This window comes from Apium graveolens, chromosome 11 (assembly GCF_009905375.1).
Source record: "Apium graveolens cultivar Ventura chromosome 11, ASM990537v1, whole genome shotgun sequence".
NCBI classification, from domain to species: domain Eukaryota; kingdom Viridiplantae; phylum Streptophyta; class Magnoliopsida; order Apiales; family Apiaceae; genus Apium; species Apium graveolens.
In genome coordinates, this window is record NC_133657.1 from 48,220,932 (window position 1) to 48,243,984 (window position 23,053).

Below are 23,053 nucleotides of genomic sequence, written 5' to 3' on the forward strand. Positions count from 1 at the left end.
AATAGTACAATCACTCTTAGGACTGAGGGAACGGAGTGAAATGAGTGAGATTCTGGGTTGCTCCCAGGAAAAAGGAGAGAAAATGTGTGAACAAATGCAGACCATTTTTTCAGATCTGGAAAAAGTGAATGAGAGGAGTCCCATCTTAGATGGTGAAGGTGAGGGTGTGAGGGTGGGAAGCCAAGGGGATCCCTTGATGCAAGAACAGAGAGATCATGAGAGAAATGCAGGTACAGGAGAAATAAGGGTGGACATCATTGTTAGTGAGTCAATGAATGTCAATGATGCAGATAGAGAGGAACTATCTTAGCAAAGTCAAGCTATTATAGATTCCACCTCTTTGGATGCTGAGACATTTAGTCATCCTGTTCCAGCATATCAACTTTTAGCTAGACAGGGCAATGAAAATGCAGAAAGGATGCTAAATTTGGTGCACACCACTCAAGCCATGCAAAGAGCAAAGGATGTCATCACAGCTAAACCTTCTACAACTAGTGATGACATTGATTATGAGACTGGTGGGTCGGAAGAATTCTTTGGTGATGATAGTGAAGAGGAGCCACTGGACATAGGGGGAGAAGTAGGCCCTAGTTCCAGATCTCGTATGCCAACTTGGGCATTTTAAAAGAAATGTGATGAACATCATTTCAAGACCACCCTCATACAACTCATCAGTCAGACACAATCTGCTCTTCAATCAACAAGAAATGCCAGCACCAAGAAGCTCCTACAAGAACACCTTGTTTCTCTTCAGTTACAACAAATCCAAGGCTTTCAACACAGTCAGAATGTCACTTCTATCAAAAATGAGGTTGATCAAATGAAGAAGGACATTTCTGAAAGATTGGATGCTAAACTTCCACAAGCAACAATGATTGATATTAAGAGACATCTAAGGAAGAACTCTGATCTTGCTACAAAAGTGGATTCCCTGGATAAAAGGGTGATTGCTATGGAAGCTTCTCTAACAGCTATTCATCTGCATCAAGCACAGCAAACAGACTTGCTTCAAAAGCTAGTGGCAGCACAAACCTCTTCCTCTACTCTACTTATTGATAACAAAAAGGGGAAGAAAGAAGGCCATATTATCCCAATCAGTCAAGAGGGATCAACGAGTGAGGGGGAGCAGAAAGTGTTAAACATACAAGTAAGCAACGCAATTGTGCCAGCAATTACCTTCACCAAGCCACCTGCTGTAGAAAACATTGATCTTATCAATCAAGCAGCAACCAAACTGAAAGCAACAACTGAGAAGGAGCCAGTGAGCCCATTAGATTGGAAGAAAATTGATGATGACATTCAAAAGAAATTTGGTCCAATTCAGAAGCCAGATAAAACATTCATTCATCACTCTCAAGTCAAGAATATTTATGTGAATGAAGTGAGTATGAATTATCTGGAAAAAGGCCAAACATCCTGCATCAAATCTCCAAGGGAAAATCTGATCATGAAGCCTAAAAGAAACTAATCAAAGTTCACAGACAAAAACCCTGTGGATCTTTTTTTTTGAAACACCTAGGCCAGATGAAAAGAAGTTGTTGGCTAGGTCAATTGCATTTTATAAAGATCCAGCTGATTCAACACTTAAAAGGAGAATTGCCAAAATTTACAGAAATGGTAAAGAAATCTGTGTGGTGGCTGGACACCCTCAGTTTATAGAAGCTAAAAAGGAAGAGAAAGAAAGAATCAGGAAAGAAAAGAAGCAAGATGCCTTGAATGCTAAGAAGCTCAAATAAAAGAAGGAGCAAACTGTTATCTTATCCAAACTTCAAGCTGTGAAAACTACAAAAGAGATTTCTGTACAACCATCTGTAATTGCTGAACCTTAAGATCAGAAAGTGCAAGATGCACATCAACAGATAAAGAAACCAAGGCACAAGCAAAGAATTAAGAAGAACTTGGACTTCAGTGATGAGGAAATGGAAGACTATTTTCCTAAAAAGTCTACTACTACAACTCAGACATCCATGCCCTCTGTGGAACATGAGGAATTCAAGGTGGATCCATTCAAGAACTTTCATGGTGAACCTATCATTCCAAAGGATGAGCCAATAGACTAGGATAGTCTACCAATTCCTAAATTAAATCTTCCTATATTCAAGAAGCCAAGGAAAACAAAGTGAAGCCTGTGACTCTCAGAACTAAGACACTAGCTAAATCTCAACCCACAGTCAATACGGGAGATATTTTATACATCTGTGACATCAAGGAGTTTTCTGATATAAATTTCTACTTGGATGAACTGGAAGAAGTAAGAGGGATTGATGCTTACAGACATCTTCCTGAAAGACTAGTATTCAGATACAAAGGAGGAAGAGAGTTCACATGGCCACTTCACAGGATTCTTCAAGAAAGCCAATCTATACTGATAAAGGTATATTCATCCTTCAAGAAGAACTTTGGATTCAATGTAACTGCAAGAAGACTAGTTCTAAAGAAGATTGAAGAGTTAAGGAGTAATAGAGCTAAAGATGCACTCCCAAAGACTCTAGCTATTCCTTACGTAGGAAGAAGAGTGCATTTGAGGCCTTACTGGCTGATGGAATTCATGGATGATAAGGGAGTCAAAAGATTCTTCAGATTGGATGACCAACTGAGCATCTCGAGCAAGGAGACTCTTTTGGAAATGCAAGGAATATTGGATACATCTGAAGCTGATGAGCTTGAATTCCACAGACAACTCCAGAATCAAATAGAAGAGAACAACAGGAGGCTTGGGAAGAAATCCAGACAATCAAGGAAATAGATTTATCTGCTCAGACTAGAGGAGCACCTTGATAATGATTTTGAGCAACTCTTTGTACACTTTGCCTTGTTCAATTTTCAGTAAATAATGTAGCACTTATCATTTTTTATCTACTACTTTTTAATCTGTATTTTTAGGGTGTTTTGTTATCATCGAGTTTCTCTTAATTTATTGCTACAATTCTAGAAGACATAAATTGGGGGAGATTGTTAGGAATATGTTGTGTACTTGATGATTATGTCAACAAAACACCTTAGTACATTCAACTTAGTGTAATTTGTAGCACTCGATGGATGATCAAATATAGTCCCGACAGATGGACCTTATAGTCCCGACGGATGACCAATTGACATCCATCGAGTGAGTAGCTTATGTAATAAATAAGTATTGTAGCACATTTCTGCAAACAATTTTGTGTAAATTCTGTAGGAATATATGAGTCATGTTGACTCCTAGTGGATATACGGAATAGGTTGATTAATTGTAAATATGCGATGTCTTGTAGTTCTTTATAAGTGAAATGGAGTCAAGTGACAAATAGCTACCCGACGGATGATCAACAAAGCTACCCGACGGATTATCAACAAAGCTCCCGACGGATGATCTACAAGACTCCCGACGGATGATCAAATTTAAAATATCTGTTGACAGTGACAACACAGTCACATGCGTCGGGTGTTTATAAAAGGAATGTGGCAGCCTGTTAAGCAGGAATTTGAGAACAAAGAAGCATTACCATTTCCATGCAATTATGAAGATAATCAAAGATGCTGGAACAGAGTAGTAAAGCAGCATGGAGTTAGACTAGATATGTTTTATTTTATTATCTTGTCTTATTGTCATGTGAACTTGGTGAAATATAAACCAAGTGAAGCTAGTAGAACAATTAACTAAGCAAACACATTTCAAAGAGAGTTAGAAAAAGATGTACTTGTCAAGAATCTCTCTGTAGTTTGATTGTTCAACTTGTAAAGCAGCTGTGAGCCATTTGAGCTTTACAGAATTCTCATTGATATATATATATATATATATATCTGGTGGATACTTTCAAATCCACCAGAAAATTTTAAAAGCATTTGTTTTTATTACTTTCATATTTTATCAAGTTAGAACTTGTTTGATTTTTGAAAAGGGATAAGAAATACATTCAACCCCCCTTCTGTAATTCTTGTTGTATTGTTAGGGACTAACAGTTTTTATAACTAATTACACATAAATGACATAATGTCATACATAATTTATCTTTATTTTTCTATAATACAAGAGTAATTTTCCAGTCGTTACAGACAGAGAGCTCACGGATAGAGAAAATAAGGTTTTCTTACCTCTTTGAGAACCCGCTTGAAACTATTGCAATGAACAAAGATAAATTAGGATTTCATTCATAGTTAAGAAAAATCAATTAGAGCTCAAAAATTGTAAAGGAACTAGAGTTTTGTTACATATTTAAGAGCCTAATTCAAATCATCGTAGGTTTTTAAAGAAAGCACAAGATTAATAAAAGAGATCGAGGGCAAGAGAAAGTGAAAAGAGAGAGGGAGAGCGAGAGAGAGAAAATGAGAAAAATAGTGAATTTGTTTGACAATTAAAAGTGTTAAGAATAAAACAATAATAAAACAATAAGAGCACGATTTTCCTATAAAATTTATCACCCCATTTTCCCCAAAATTTTATGTTTCCCCTAATTATTTTAATATTTTTTTTATTAGTAACGGCTACACCAACCACAGTGTTGACATTGAAGGTTTATTTGTATGTAAAGGGAACATCGTTAAATATAAATGGCAACATAATAATAAAATATTACCTTATATCAAATTTGAACTAAATTAACTATATAAGGCTACATTTCATGTGGAACAACTTTTTCAACTGTTGGCAAAGAACATAAGCTTTTGTGGAACAACTTTTTCAAGTGTTGGCAGAGACCATAAGCTTCAGTGGTGCCTCTCCCGGTGTGAGCTGAAAATTATGAATATGTGAAATTGGAAAATACTCTTTTAAGTGGAACCCCAATTCCTAAAATATGTTTATTTAACCACATGAATGTTTGATCATTTCTTGTCAAGAAAATAGGTATATTCTGAAACCTTTACGCTACCATATAAAATAGTTGTATTCTGAAGTCTACGAATATAGATTTTTTAATGTATAATAGTCAAGTGCTTACATAATGAACCAGGGAGAAGCAGAGTTATATACCAAAAACTCTTATATATAGCATGATTTTTGGTTGCCAAAAGCTTAATTAGGTTCTAGAATGAACAATACGATGTTATAATATTGCAATATTATATAAATCAAGAAACATTTGAATGGAGTTGTTGTACCATTGACTCAAAAGAAAGCCAAAGAAGAATTTAGACTTAAAATTATATAAAATAATGTACTATTAGTTTAGGTCCATAAACTCACTTGTAAAAAGAGATTAGGAAGCCAACTATGGCCTACCTATAAATATAAGGCTATTGCGTCATTTATAAGGGTTGGACTATTGAATAAAGAAAAGATTTCCTATTAAATTATATTTGAAACTTTATAAATTAATCGCGTATATCAAGAATGGTGTATGTATTTATTCCTAATCTCGTTAGGAAGTCACCTCTGTTCCATATCCTTCACAAAGTTTTTTTTGTTAAGTAATAAATAAATTATGCTAATAAAGAATAAACATCATTTTAGGTTATCGGGTAATACCCTAGGGTTGCAATAAGAAAGATTAAGTAAGATGCTAGCCAAGCACAAAAAAACATCAGACAAAAGGAGGTTGAATTGAACCAACTAGCAAACTGATAGTATCATTGTCCTTACCGACTGAACTTGATTATGTAGCCAATCCTCCCAACACTTCTTCTCCTTTCTAAATTGGGACTTGCTATGAAAATCAAATTACATCTTACCATTCTTAATAGTTGTAACTCATAGAAGAAATTAAGAAGAGTAGCTTAAAGTAAACAAACATAGTTAACCCAATATCATAAATTGGTGGTTTTGTAAAATAAAATATTAATGCATCTACTAAAGTTATAATATACAATACAGTAAATTTATTAAAATAGTCGGTAATGTCACACCAAGTTACGAGTGGACGTCAGTCTGGTCCATAAAAATGAAAAGGGACTGGGTTTGTGGAGAGTCTACTTCATGAAAAGAGCAAATAGTTTTGAATGGATTAGGGTTGAGCATTCGATCGGTTCGGTCCAATATCGGACCTAACGAAATAGACCAAAAAATGGAAATATCATATTTTCTTGGACTAAACCGGACTGATATTGTATTATAGACCGAACCGAACCAAAATAATTCCGTTTGGTCCGGTTTTGGATCGAATGGACCTAATTTTTAGAAAAAAAATAAAATTTTATTAAAATTTGAAACCAAATATTATAAAATCTAAAATATAATTAAAGTAAGGTGATATGTAGAGTTCTAAGCATGTATAAATACAATTACATATGATTATAATTTTTAAGATATATGCAAAATATATATAATATAAAATTATAGTATTTATGATTTGGTCTATTCAGTCTAGACCAAAATATTTTTTACAAAAACCGGACCGAACCGAATTTATTTTGGTCTATTCGGTCCGGACCGAATACACCAAATTTCTGAAAAATCAGGTTCGAACTAAACCGAATTAACACGGTTCAGTTCAGTTTTTCGATTTCTGTTCGATTTTGATCAGCTCTAAAATGGATTATATAATGGGCACTTTAGTGTTTTCTTTTCATAAAGGGGACAGTGTGAGCACACACTAGTCTTTCCACTTACCATCCTTCCTTCTCCCCCCATATGCCCATTTCATGTATTTCTTGGTATCAACAATCAACCTTCTTTTTATATTTTTTTTAGGTAGGAGTAATTATTTAGGTGTGACATCGTGCTTTAAGGTTGCATGGCTTTCCTTTTAGAGTATATCTAATAAGCAGTTGTCAAAATAGTTGCTAATTTTTTCAAATTATTATATTTTTTGCCCGTTTTTCAAGGTCAAGTTAAAATATTTTTTACTTTTCAACGCTTTGTTATTAATAAAAAATTGCGGTTCAATTAGTAAAAAATTATAAAATAATAAATATCATCAATTGATATTGATATTGTATATACGTTTTTTGTTAACGTACTGCTTTATAATAATAATAATATTAATTATTATTATTATTAATTCATTTCTTTACACTTTTATCTCTCTCAGTTATTTACATATAAACATTTATAAACTTATTAAAATTTTATAATATAAAAATCTGTTACATTAACTATTTTTCTACACTAAAATCATAAAAAATATTAATAATAATTGATTTCAGCACCTATGTGCTTCAGTAACTGTTAGATAATGAATGCAAAGAAATATAACACAGAGGGGGAGGGTGAATGTGTTTCTTGGATTTTACTTAGCTTTTAAAATTGTTTGGATAATAATTGAACAAAGCAATTAAGAATTGTAGAGATATTATATTTAATAGAAATTACACAAACACAATATTTTAAAAACTCACTTAATTATATTAATTAAGTTTGTCTTGCTACAAATATGTGTTCTAAGAAAATAAGAACTCAGCTTCTATATTGGGAGAATACGAGAGTTTCTCGATCTGTTTGTTAGCACTAAACTAAGGACCCGTGCATGCTTTATAGACTAGCAATACGGGTTTACAAAACTTGCACTAAAATGTACTAAACCAATTTCTAAAGCAACCCTGTCAATTTCCTTTTCTGGTGTTAGCAAATCTGTGTAGAATCTTGCAGGTCTGTGACCTTCCTTTGTCCAGTGAATCTTGACCCTTGATCTTATATTGTCCAAGCTGCTTTTATAGTCTTTTCATTTCAGTGAATGAATTGTTTGTTGACTGATACTCTTGAATCTTGAACTTTTCTGTATTCTGAATTTGAGATAGTATTTCGAGATCTTCTTTTGTTCTGTAGAGAAGTGACATATCGATAAGTATAATGACTTATCGATATCTCAAGTTCTCGACATATGTAAATGACTTATCGAGGTCTCTAGTTCTCTAAGAAGAATGACATGTCGACATCTCCAATTCTCTATATGAGATTTTGACTTGTCGACATCTTGAGTTCTCTATATGAAGAATTTGACTTGTCGATATCTCTGAGATCTCTATATACGGAAATGACTTGTCAATATCTCTGGGATCTCTATATACACATTTTGACTTATCGATCTCCCTAAGATCTCTACATGAGGTATTGACTTGTCGATATCTCCAGTTCTCTACATCTTCATTTGACTTGTCGATATTTGAGATCTCTACATGCAGAAATGACTTGTCGATATCTCTTGGAACTTCTCTACAAATCATTTTGGACTTATCGACTGACTTCTCGATATCCCTTGATCTGTGACTTGTCGATATCTTGACTTAGAATATTTTTTATAGAACAACATTGTTCAACTCCAAGCTGCTACACCTATCTCTGAGGCATGATCAGGACTTGATCTTCTTCCAGAGTTTATTCCTTAGCTTGAAAATGTTCACAGAAAAATCCCCCAGTCTAATCTACTAAACATTTTTACAAAATCAAGGAATACAATTACATAATACAAATATTGATTATCAAACAACATAATCTTAGGGCTGTAAAAATGACTTAGTCTTGTTATTATACAGGCATGTCTTGCACAATAATCTCCCCCAATTTTTGAAAGATTGTTTATCATAAATTCATGCATGATAACAAGACTAACCCCAAGCTAAAATCAAATACAATAAAATTGATAGATTGACAAATACACTTTTTATACATTGATAATTTTCATTAGTTCACAGATTACAAACATTAGGTGAGTTTCTCATAACCAGGCTCTTTTCTAATGTGGTCCTTGATTTTGACTAGCACTTCAAGTTCTTCAATGATTTCAGTCCCTCTTATAGCTTCCACTAGATTGAGCCATTCTTCCTATGAGTAATTGTTGAGAAGATAAATTCTAAATTTTGAGAATCTGCCGACCTTGATGTTTAGGATATTCAGCTAGATCCAATTATGATAAGAAAACTGGAGAAGAAACTGAGAAAACCGAACCAATAAAAACTGATAGTCATGTCAAATTGAACAAGGTTCAGTTAAAGACCATTGAGTTTAATCCAAGTGCTAATAATGTTAAATCTATTCATGAGGAAGGTACTACCTCAACACCTAGATCAAACCTAATTACTGAAAAGAGTGAACAAGTTCACACCAAGTCGAGAAATATTGGTTCAATGACTCGGAAATAGCTTAAGCAAAAGCTGAAGGATTTACACATGAAAGAAAAGAGAAAAAAGTCTAGGAAAAATAGGAATGGAAAGGTAGGAGTTAATAATAATGGAAACTATGTAACTCCTCCTAATGCACCTAGAAAGACATGTTCAAACTATGGTAGCACTAATCATCTTGCTAATTCTTGCAGGAAGAATAAATAGATAAAAGCCGTTCCTTCTAAATCAGAGTTTAGGAATAGAACAGCTAGATATAAACCACCCCTTGTTTTTATTGTGGAAGTGTTTTGCATTCTATTTATACATGTAAAGAGTATCACAGTTTGTACTATGATTTTTATAAACCGAAACCCTCTTTCATTAAAGCAAAATCTTTTTTTGCATGTCTAAATACTAATAGTAAGAATGTTAACATAAACTCTGATATGAAGTCTTCTGCTGTATATGTTAACAAACTTAAAAAGGCCAAAGGATCCAAGCAAGTCTGGATCCTTAAAACACTAATTGATTCAAATTATTCATTGCAGGGTGAGAGGATGAATGCTCTACTCTTGGATAGTGGATGCTCAGGACATATGACTGGTTATAAATCCCTACTATCAGAATCTGAGGAGAAGGCTGGCCCAAGCGTTCTTATGGAGATGGCAACTTAGGAAAAATCTTAGGATATGGAAAAATCAAAGTTGGAAATGTCATCATTGAAAATGTAGCTCTAGTTACAGGACTCAAGCATAATCTGATCAGTGTGAGTCAAATATATGAGAAAGATTACCATGTCAATTTTTATAAGCAGCATTGTGAAATTGTCAGTAAGTCTGATGGCAAGATCACATTGACTGGTGTGAGACATGGTAGTTTTTATAAAGCCAGGGTGTTCACAAGAACTGATAACTCAGAAGTTTGTATACTAAGTAGAGCATCTGTGGAAGACAGCTGAAACTGACATAAAAGACATTCTCACCTCAACTTCAACAATATCAATGAACTTGTGAGGAAAGATCTTGTAAGAGGATTGCCCAATGCAGTATTTACTCCTGATGGCTTATGTGATTCATGCCAGAAAGCCAAACAAAGGAAGACATATTTCAAGAGTAAAACTGAATCCTCAATTCTTAAACCATATCATCTACTTCATGTTGATCTCTTTGGTCCAGTGAATGTTATGTATATTGCCAAGAAGAGGTATGCATTTGTGATTGTTCATGAATTTACAAGATACACATGGGTGTACTTTCTGCACACTAGGATGAATCTCCATCCATTCTTCTAGATCATGTGAGGGAGCTGGATAAAAGATCAACATACAAAGTGAAGATCATCAGAAGTGATAATGGAACTGAATTCAAGAATAGCTCTATGGAAGAGTTCTGCAAACTCAAGGGGATAAAACCAGATTTTTCTGCTCTTGGAACTCCACAACAAAATGGAGTTGTTGAAAGAAAGAATATAACTCTGATAGAAGTTGCATGAACCATGCTTGAATAAGCAAGATTGCCTACCTACTTCTGGGATGAGGCTATGCAAACTGCTTGTTTTCCACAAAATGCAACATTCATCAACAAGCATGGAAAGACACCATTTCAGATGGTGAAAAGGAAGAAGCCAAATTTGAAAAACTTTCATATATTTGCTTGTAAGTGTTTTGTTCTCAAAACTCATAAGGAGCAGCTTACCAAGTTTGATCTAAAAGCTGATGAAGGAATATTTATAGGATATTCGTTGACTACAAAATCCTTCAGAGTTTACAATCTAAGAACAAGAACAGTCATGGAGTCTATACATGTATCTTTTGATGACAAGAAGATAACAGGTCTAGAAGATGCAGTTGACCATGACAAGTTGAGATTTGAAAATGAAGTACCTTATGCTGAACTTTTAAATCCTGACTCTGATACAGTAAGTCCTGATATCACTCAAAGCACTGAAGTTCCACAGAATAATGGAAATTCTTCTGACACTGAAGCAGATGTTAAGGGGAAGCAACATGACTCAAATCTAGAGACTACTGCAAGTGATACAACTCAAGGAATATCAGTAAAAAGATCGTCAGACTCATCTTCCTCAAACTATGATGAGTCAAATACTAATAACAATGGGAACACTGATTCAGGGGGAGCATCGGGAAACAGCAGTGGTACTACTCAGAAATAACAGAGAATTCATGGATCAAGGGGGAGGTTCTTCTTCTAGGAGTCAACTTCCATCAGCAAGAAAACGGTCTAAGTCACATACACTTGACTTAATCATTGGAAACCCTGATAGTTGTGTAAGAACAAGAAAAGCCACTCAGAATGAATGTCTCTACTATTCTTTTTTATCTCAAACTAAGCCTAAGAATGTTGAAAAAGCTCTACAAGATGCTGACTGGGTCACAGCAATACAAGAAGAGCTCAATGAATTTGTAAGGAACAAAGTCTGGACTCTTGTGCCCAGACCAAAGAATAGATCTGTAGTTGGCACAAAGTGGGTGTTCAGAAACAAAAATGACAGTGAGGGCATTCTTACAAGGAACAAAGCAAGACTTATTGCAAAAGGTTACTCACAACAAGAAGGTATTGATTATGATGAGAGATTTGATCCAGTTGCAAGGCTAGAGGCAATAAGGATCTTTCTTGTCTATGTTGCTCACAAGAAGTTCAAAGTGTTCCAAATGTATGTGAAGAGTGCATTCTTATATTGAGAACTCGAAGAGGAAGTTAATGTTTAACAGCCTCCAAGGTTCATTGATCCAAAGTATCCAGATCATGTCTACTTACTGGATAAAGCACTCTATGGATTGAAGCAAGCTCCAAGGGCCTGGTATGAAACACTTGCTCTATTTCTGCTAGAGAATGGTTTCACAAGAGGTATAATTGATAAAACTCTCTTTTATAAATACAATGGTAAGGACTTGTTATTACTACATATATATGTTGATATCATTTTTGGATCTACTAATGATAAACTTTGTGAGAGATTGGTAAAACTAATGCAGTCCAGGTATCAAATGAGTATGATGGGAGATTTGAATTACTTTTTGGGGTTATAATTCAAACAGACTAATGAAGGAATCTTCATAAATCAAGCTAAATACACCAGGAATTTACTCAAAAGATTTGGAATGGAAGACTACTCAACTACATCAACTCTTATGGCCACTGCAACCAAGTTAGATTTAAATACTGGTTCTTTAGTAGATATAACTAACTACAGAGGTATAATTGGCTCACTGTTATATCTGACTGCTAGTAGACCTGATATCATGTATGCAACTTGTCTCTGTGCAAGGTTCCAAGCTGACCCTTGAGAGCCTCATCTATTAGCTGTAAAGAGAATCTTCACGTATCTCAAAGGCACTATGAATCTGGGATTATGGTATCCTAGAGATTCTGACTTTAAGCTAATTGGATATTCAGATGGTGATTTTGCAGGATGCAAAATAGACAGGAAATGTACTTCTGGAAGCTGCCAATTTCTTGGAGGCAGATTAGTTTCTTGGTACAGCAAGAAACAAAAGTCAATTTCCACTTCAACTGCAAAAGCAGAATATATTGTTGCAGGAAGCTGTTGTGCTCAGATTCTATGGATGAAAAATTAGTTGCTGGATTATGGGTAGACTATTCTTCTATTCCTATATATTGTGATAATCAAAGTGCTATTGCAATGACAGGAAATCCAGTGCAGCATTCTATGACTAAGCACATCAATATCAGATACCATTTCATAAGGGAACATGTGGAAGCTGGTACAGTGGAATTGATCTTTGTTCCAACAGATCAGCAAGTAGCAGATATATTCACCAACCCTCTCTGTGAAGCCACATTCACAAGACTGGTGAATGATTTGGGAATGATTTCAGGGCAGTTCTCAAACTCTGATAATTAAGTCTGCTGATATTTATTGAAGTATGGTATCTTATTATTTGTCAGTACATCTTAGATACTGATTCTTATGCTAAATGCTTGATACCATGATAATATGCAAACTGTGCTAAATGATCTTATGTGAAAATTACATGTTGAACTACTAATTATGCTTATAAACTCTGTTGTTAGTTGAACTTGTTTTGACTAATAGTTTATTTCAGTAGTTAATAAATCCTGATAGAAGTAATTAAAATACTGATAATAGTCGAATCATGATTTACTGTTATACTTCATTTAATTATTTTGAATTTATTCTAAATAAATTATTAACAGTGTTTTTAATTAATTAGTGAGTGAGTGGAATATCTTTTAATTAATAAAATGGGTTAGCTACTGATGCAAGTATCTGTTGATACTTGAGTATTTACATTGGGAATAGGAATATGAAGAGAGAGATTACTCTTGCTTGCCTAGATACGCGTAATCGTGTATTCTTATTATGTCTAATTATTGCATGGTCATTCAAAGAGTCTATTCAGCTTCCATCTTCTCTCTATAAATACAACCCCTCATTCTCAAAGCCTCTCATAACCATTCACTCACAAATTTTAAAACACTCAACTTTTTCAGAATCTATGGCCATCTTTTCACTTTCACATGGAGTCTACCTCCCAGTAGTAAATACCGAATATGGGAGGTTATATTTTGATATTGGTCAGCTCATGACAGATTTTCATGGACAAGACTATCATTACTCTGAGATTCCTCAGTCGATTATTGATCGATTGAACTCAGATGACACTGAGTCCCTTCGTCTCTTTCAAATTGATGTCCAGTTTGAAGAGATGAGACGTGTTGATGTGGCTGCACAAAGGTGTCTCATGGAAGAACAACACTGACTCGTTTGGCTGGTATTGCAAGAGAATATCATTTCTCTTGCAGGCTCTATGTCAAGGATCTTCCATTATAGGGAAAAAAGAAGATGAGGGAGGCAAAGAAAAAGGAGCTAGAATAGATAGATTGTTTAGGGTTTTATTTTAAAATTCTATGAAAATTTTGAATTCTACTTCTTAATGAATGAATATATATTAGCTTCTTTTGCTTCATTAAATGACTGCTTGTTTACTTCTTGAATGTGCACTTAAATGTTCTTAGATGTTAACTGATAAATCAATACTGCATGCTAAACTTGTGATATTTTTCAAAGTTCACATGACTAAACTGATCTCTCTTTAAGCTACATGTGACCACTTCAGTACAAATTGAGCACTACAGGAAGTAATGGTTGTCAAAGAAGAAAATTTAAGAAAATATTTAATTCTTAATAATTAAGGATTATAATCTTTGAGTGTTGCTTACAATTCAAAATCTTTTGAAACTTTCTTTTCTGATCAAGAAAGTTATCCACACTCAATCTCAAATTTCATATATCTTATATCTTAAATTTCTTCTCACAACTGAACACTTGAATTCTTTTTGCAAATGTTGCCAAAAATGTGTCATAATTCTTAAATTATGTTCACCACTCAGAGATAACATTTAGTTGGTTAGAGACTACTTGTTGAGATAGATCTTGATGATACTAACAGAGACACAGAGGTTTCATCAGTCTTTATTGAAGATTCTGTGATAGCTTTCATTAAACATATTTCAAGTGTTAGTTCTTTGCAAGAAGAACAGAAAGATTTGAGATCATGGTACATGACAGTAACCTGATCAAATCCTCTCCAATTCAAATGGATGTTCTCATTTTAGATGAACAACAAATGGCATAACCACAGTATCTATTGTGAGTTTAATTATGAATTCACAAGGTATAAATACTGGTATTACTTTATCAGCATTTAATTTAAATACTAATTTAGTTCATTCAGCATTTATAGTATACTTTTCATGATATAAATCCTGTTGATATGATTACATCTAGACCTTACAAAGGACTACCTCTAGTTATATGATCACATATCACTCTTCTTTAGCCACCTTTTATTTCTATAGGACAATCTTTCTGAGCCTTTTTCTGTGAGATGTGTGAAAAGATTGAGAGAAAACAGAATTTAAGAGATGCATGATCCTTCCTGTAAAAAGGAGAGGTAGATGAGAGATAGGATTTAGTAATCCTTGTGAGGAAGCTTGGACTATTGAAAGTCATGAGATGTGTGGTGTGAGGAGTATTGAGACTACTTTAAAAGAATAGAGAGATTAAGTTTAATTTGCTACATGTTTGCAGATGCTCAAAGTACTCAAGGAACAGATGCTGAACAACAGTCTGTTGAATTTTAGGAACACTCTGATGTATCAAAGGCTATTGATCTCCCTGCAAGTTTAAGTACCGATACTTTCTTGCAGTCCATACATTCTACTATTACATCACATGAGATAATCCCTGTTTTTGTTGAAAAACGGTCCATTCATTCTTCTATTCCATCAAAAGAGATAATCCTTGTTGTTGTTGAAGATGTAGTAGCACAACAGTCCATTCATAAAGATTTATCCATTTCAGAATCACTACAGCATGTTACAGGAACTGAAGTTCTGGAAATTATTGAAGCTCTAATTCATTTATCTACAATACTTAAAGATGTGGAGATAACTACTGAAGGTGTTGAAGATTTTAAAACCACTGGATCAATTTTTCATTCTATTCTGCGTGCTGAAACTAAAGATAAAATTCAGAAATTAGTGCAAGATCCAGTTGCTATTGAAGAATCTAATGATGGTAAAGAAACTCACGTATCCAATGCTATATTAGATCTTGAGGATAATCTTTTCTTTCCTGAAGATATGCCTATGCATGTTCGACAACAGAAAATGACAGAGTTAGATGCTAAGAAGAAGAAAGATTATTCTGATAATCTCTGGAATTCTTATTGGAAAAATATTACATATCTTATTTCCAGCACACATGCAGTTGAACATCTCGAAACAACAGAACATAAGATTACAAATCCTGATATGTTGAATCATCTGAAAGCATCTACTTTGGTTGTCAGATCCTTATACACAGGTCATGAAGCAACAACTACTCAAATCAATCAGATTAAAGAATCGTTGATTGCTTCAAAGATGCTTACTCATCAGGAAATTCAGAAACAAATTTCACCAATAGTTACCAGACAATCTGCAATTGAAGCCAGTCAAGCTAGATTGGAAGCTAATCAAGCTCAAATGTCTGATCAACTTACTAAAGTACAGAATTCAATGGAGCTGATTCTTTCTCTACTACTTGGTGATGATGCCAAAAAGGGGGAGAAAATTGTTAAATCTAAATGCAAACAGTTGTCATTGATAAGTACTGATGATGAAAATTCTGATGGAGGTAATAAGGAAGAACAGAAGGAGATTAAAAGAGGAAGAAAGAGGAATGAAAGAAGAGTTGAAGAAATGACTGTGACTACTAAAATGCAAAAATCTTCACAAGCCACAACTGTTGCTGACGAAGACCAATATATTCTGGAGAAAGAAGCTGGTGCTGAAGCAAGGCAAAATCTTCAAACTCTGAAAGTTAAAGGAAGAAAGACAACTCTATTCTAAAAAGATCCAAAGACAACAAATGCTGATATTGCTATTGTTTCTCAAGTACTTTATGAAGATGATCCTTCTAACCGACCAACAAGAGGTATAGTTATAAGAGAAATCAGTCAGGAAGAAAGAGAAAGATCTCTCAAATCACAAGCTATTGGAACTGCTAACAAGAAGCTTAAAGGAGAGGAGAATATAGAAGAAAAGTCAAAAAAATTCAAAGATTCAAAGCCAAAGTTGAAGAAAATCTTATCGAAGCAAAAATCATCCAAGCTAGTGTTTAAAGGAAGATTTCTCAAAGCATTCTGAGCTAAGGAAGTGGAGTTAACCTCTGACATTGCTCAAGTTAAAGAAGCAGTCCAGGATGAAGAGTTAAAGTCTGATATTCACTGAAGCAACATTGAATATGCATACTTGGTTCCTGCATTTAGATAGTTTTGACATCATCAATTGGAACTTGTCCATAATTCCATAATGAACAACGGGAGATTGTTAAGAGCAATTGATGATATCAAACAGAAACTATCAGAAGCATCAACGGATGATGATTACAAGCATCAATGGATGATGAGTATAAGCATCAACAAATGATGATCACATCGACGGATGTTTGTATTCGATGGATGATGATGTCAACGGATGATGAAATGAGTATGTGTCACATCATTTGATCTTTGAAGAGGAAAAGGAAACAGGAATTTCAAATCGGTGGAGGACTTTATCTCAGAAGCAATAGTATAGATTTCCTTATTGCTGATAGAATAGGATCCTTATACATCAGAAGTTGTGCTCTATAAAAGCATAGTTTAGGTTCATTCTATATGCATTTCGACATTGTTATATCTTTCGCATAACCTAACAGCTCTCAAGGATATTTGTTCATCCTTTCGAGAGAGTACTTGTGCAATAAGTTTTTATAAGATTTATATAAAAACCATTTAATTATATCAAAGCTTTGTCTAGCTGATCGTATTAACTGTATTCACCCCCCCTCCTCTACAGTTGATTAAGGGCCTAACATAAAATATAACGCTTAATTAATAAAACAGATCCAATTCGATACCGGTTATGGGATAATTATCAAAATTAAGCTTTTTGTAAATACGGTCATGGTCTCGGCGCTTTAGTTAAACGAATTACGAGAACATAATATAATAGTTTAATCAAAATATTCCATTTCTCGAAGATACGGGTTTATCGATTTATTGAAACGAATATTGTATCGAAAATTTTATGCCGGGACCCGCACAGGAAAAACCGTACGCTGGATTGAAAAAGTCAAAACACGGAAAATGCTCAGAATATTCCAATTAGGTTCGAAAGGAGTTTTCCTGAGACTTCCGGGTTGTAAAGAAGTACAAACGACTGAAGTCGGTTGGTTCCCGATTATACAAATTAGTTTATAATTACTCGGAAAAATAATTTACCAAATCCATAAATCATTTATAAAATCATATAACAACATAAAAATTATTAGAAAAATATCACAATTTTCTATACTTTATTTTGGACATATAAAAATTAAAATACTCAAACTTTATCATATAATTCACCAGAATTCATATAATAAACACAGAATATTTATTTATTGATATAAATAATTACACGATATATCCCGGATATTACACTTCAAGTATTGTAACTGGAGCAAAAGTTTCGTCATAATCAATTCCTTCCTCTTGTGATTAGCCTTTTGGAACCAACCTTACTTTGTTTCTGGTGACAATCCCATTTTCATCCATTTTGTTCCTGAACACCCAATTTGTTCCAATTACACTTCTGCTCTTTGGTGCAGGAACCAATTCCCAAACCTTGTTTCTTTCAAATTGATTTGGCTCCTCTTGCATAACAGATATCCAATCAAGATCAAGTAGAGCTTCCTCAGTTTTCTTAGGCTCAACTTGTGAAAGAAAACATGCATGAAGACATTCATTTGCAGTTGCACTTCTAGTCCTCACTCCAACAGTTGAATCACTAATAATTACTTCTCTTGTGTGACTCCTATCTCATTTTATGGTGTGAGTTTGTGGACTTGAGTTTTCTGCATCTTCTTCACTATTGGCATGACTTGCAAAATCCTCTCCTCCTTCTCCCCCTGAATTCGTGCTATCAAATTCAGGTGTTTGAGATGAGCTTCCATTCTCATGATTCACTTGTTCAGTTGACTCTTCATTCATTATATGATTTGTGTTGACTTCAGTTTCATCCTCAGAATCACTATCAATGTTGAGATTTTCAAATTTCAGGGTCTCAACTTCATTTTCATCAAGGAATTCCAATCCTGGACACTTGTCATCATCAAAAGTTACATCTGTAATTTCCATAATTTTCTTTTGTTCAAGCACACAGACTTTGTAGGAAGTTCTCTCCAATGAATATCACAGAAAAATTGCTTCAAAAACTTTAGAGTCAAATTTTCCCACATATTCAGAGTTGTCTTTTAAAACATAACACTTGCTTCCAAACACATGAAGATGCTTCGCAGTAGACTTTCTTTTAGATAAGATTGAGTAAGGTGATTTTCCAAGATTTTTATTGATGAGATATCTGTTTTGAGTGTAGCATGCAATATTGACAGCTTCTTCCCAAAAACTTGTTGGTAATTTGGAATCTTGCAGCATTGTTCTAGCATCCTCCACTAATGTTCTTTTTTTCCTTTCAACAACACCATTCCGTTGAGGTTTCCTAGCTGCTGAGAATTCTTGAACAATGCCCTTGTCTTTGCAGAATTCAGTTAAAGTTGCAATTCTGAATTATGTGTCATTGTCACTCCTAAATCTTTTCACACAATTATGATCTTCAGCCTGTTTCTCAATCTTCTTGATGTGTTCAATTATGATATGTGGAGTTTCATCTTTAGAGTGCATAAATTCTACCCATGTGTATCTTGAGTAGTCATCCACCATCACAAGTGCATATTTCTTTCTTGAAATTGATAAGAAATTAACTGGTCTAAATAATTCCATGTGAATAAGTTACAAAGGTGCATTTATGGAATTCACAGTTTTACTCTTGTGACTTGATTTCTACATTTTTCCTTTTTGACAAGCCTCACGGACCTCATTTTGAGCAAACTAAAGATTTGGCAGGTCTCTCACTAACTCCTTTTTGACTAGAGTGTTGATTGCTTTGTAATTCAAGTGCGAGAGCTTTTTTTTGCTACGGCTTGATTTGTTCTTCAGATACCTTGGTGTAGAAGTAACAAATTCCATCCTCATTTGTTGAGTCCAAGTCTGCAACAAATAACGCTTCCTTTCCTTGCTCCTTTTAAAGCAGTTTCACTAGTCTTTTTGTTGATAATTTGGCATTCTCCTTTGTCAAATAAAATATTGAATCCTCTATCTGTAAATTGGTTGACACTCAGGAGATTCACCTCAAGACCAGCTACCGATACTACATATTTAATGACAACATTTCCATAAATTATCTTGCCATATCCCATTGTGAAACCTTTGTTGTTGTCTCCAAAAGTCACTAATGGGCAAACCATCTCCTCAAATTATGATAGCAGGGCCATATCACCTGTCATATGTGTTGAGCATCCACTTTCTATGATCCATATGACTTTCTTCACTTTACCCTACACACAATGAGGATTAAGTGTGTTTAGCAACCCAAGCAGTGTTGGGTTTTTTCTTCTTGTTAAGAGATTTGATAAAAGTAGATTTTGATGATTCAAAAAGAATGGAGTTCATTGACTGATGTGCATTTTCCTTTTTAGTTGAGGACTCAATATTAACTTCCTTAAGATCTACTCTCAGCTTGTGGCAACTTGTCATTAATTTCATGTTGCAAGGTACACAATCAAACTTATCACGGAATGAGTAAGGGTCATTAGCTTTTGCCTCATTGTACTTGCATGCTCCCAATCTTGGCTCACTAACATCCTTTTTATAAAGATGAATTAGATGATTTATAGAGCCACATTTTTGACATTGTTTCCTAGGAGCATCTGCAACAAATACAAAGTTGTTGCTTTCATTTATTCCAACCTTCCCATTTCTATTTTTCTTTTTCTTTCCTGTATTCTCAGTTTTAACTTCCTTGATTGGTTTCTTGGGAGTTTGATTCACCATGGGCTTCTTCTCAGCTTTAGGAGTTGGAGTTGTTTTTGTGCATTTCTTCTCATTATCTTCATCAGCAAGTTCTTGCTTTATCACCAACTCAACTTCACTAAAATTTGCTTCACATACTTTGAACAAAGGTGCATCCACTTTTCTCAGCATAACTGGGACATCTTCATTTATATTTGTTTTTCCTCTGTCACCTACAACCTTTTTTTGTTTAATACATCATAATCCAAGCCAATAGTTATGTTTGCACATGGCTTGTTCTTCTCATGGTACTAACCAACTAGCTGAGATGCATTCCTGAATGACTACAGTTTCACCTCATTCTTCTCTATCTTTTCTCTTAACACAACTTCAATTTCACTAGCACACTTGAGCTTGTTCTTTAGATATTCATTTTCTTGCTTGACTGTCTCAAGCTCCACAAGCAGTAGACCAAACTTTTGTTTCTCACTCTCAAGCTTCTAATTAGCTTTTGATAATCTACTGACCTCCTCAGTAGCTGCTACCATGCTAGTATGGATGTGGAACATTTCTATGCTCATATTTTCAACACTTTCCTTATATTGACTTTCATTTAAATCAACGGTGGTAAGAGTTGGTAGCTTTTTTTGATGAGGATGACTCTCCTTGCTCCAAGGCTATGAGTGCATAGTTTCCAACTTTCTCATCATCAACATCATTATCTGAATCATCCCAACTCTTTCCTTCTGCAATATAAGCTTTACCTTGTTGCTTTCTTAGAAGAGCCTCATACTTTGCTTCTAGTTCAAGATAGGCCTTGTCCTTTTTCACCTTCTTTGGCTTCCTGCATTCTGTAGAAAAATGTCCCAATTCATCACAACTGAAGCACCTGATCTTTGACCTATCAATAGATCTTGTTTTGTAGCCATTTTTGTTGCCAGAATTGTATTATGTCTTTGTCTTCTAGTGGTTGTTCTTGTTGAATGTAAGTCCCTTGTTTTTGAAGAACTTTAGCTTCTTTACTCTAATGTTATAGAATTTCCTTGCTAATTAAGCCATGAACTGATCTAACTCATCCAGTTCATCCAAGATATAGAATTCATCCTCTTCAAGTTCAAGAATAACTTGCTTCTGTGGTTCCATGTTCTTTTGCTCATTACTTAAAGAAGTTGGAGTCTGAACTTCTAGTTCATCATCAGATGGCTGGTTGTCATTAATAACTAGTGCACTTGCTCCATCAATAATATGCCCTTGACCAGATCTTAAAGATTTTCTTTGAATCATTTCCAGTTCATAGGTCTTCAGAATGCCACACAAAACCTCTAGTGTCATTCTGCTCAAGTCTCTGCCTTCTCTTATAGCTGAAATCTTCTATTCTATATGGTCAGGAAGGGTGAGCAAAAACTTCAAGTTAACTTCCTCAGCTTCATAGTATTTGTCATGAAGCTGCACGTCATTAATCAGCTTGTTGAATCTTTCAGAGACACCAGTTATACTTTCTTTAGGTTTAGCCATTAACCCCTCATACTGATACACCAGTATTCTCCTTTGGTTGGATCTAACTTTGTTATTCCCAAACAATAGAACAAGTAGAATTACAGAAGGGGGTTGGATGTAGTTCTTGGCTTCTTTTTAATTTTAAGAACTTCTCACAAATATAAGTATTTCAGTGTTTGAATATGCAAAGGTGCGGAATGAAAATAAAGATGTATTCAAACACAAGGATTTAAAAACTTTCTGGTGGATTGAACTTATCCACCAGAGATATATATTGATGTGAACTCTATGATGCAAAGATGCACACAGCTGCTTACAAGTTTGATACACTTAGAACAAAGAAATTCATAACAGATACAACTTTTTCTATTTCTCAGTTCTTGCTTACTTCCTTATCAACTTGCTACTCTTGGTTTATATATCACCAAGTACATGATAAAAAGACAAACTAATAAGACAAAAATATCTTAGTCTAATTTCATGCTGCTTCATTTCTTCATCCAACATCTTTGAATATCTTCAAGGTAGCATGGAAATAGAAATGCTTCTTTGTTCTCTAAAACCTGTTAATAGGCTGCCACATTTCATTTGCATACAATCAACCCATATGACTATCAAGTCACTATCAACTGTTTTTTGAAAATGATCATCCGTTGAGACTCTGTTAGATCATCCGTTGAGAGTCGGGTTGGTCCTCCGTTGAAACCTTGTGGAACATCCATTGAGAGTATCTTCATAACAGTTAACTCTATTTTACTTATGCAAGATTGCAAGGCATCCAAATTTACAATTAGCCAGCCTATTTTTCATATCCATCTAGTCGTCAACATGACTTAGAATTTCCTACAACTTCTAGTTCAGTAAGGCATTACAATATACAGGAATGTGCTACCAAAACTTATTTAAAACATAAGCTACTCTCGCAACAGATGACAAGTAGGATTATCCGTTGAGAGCTACAAATTCACTTAATCAAATCTACTAAGGTGTTTTTAAAGCATATCATTAGGTCTACAACATATTCCTAACAAACTTCCTCTGTACCTTCACACAGAATCTCTATTTTCTCCCAGATCTATTTGGCTGTGTCATAGTTGACAATGTTATTGTACATGACATTGTCAAGTGACTCTATCAAAATTAGTTGCATACCACTATAAAGAGAAACTTTTTCTTTTTCAA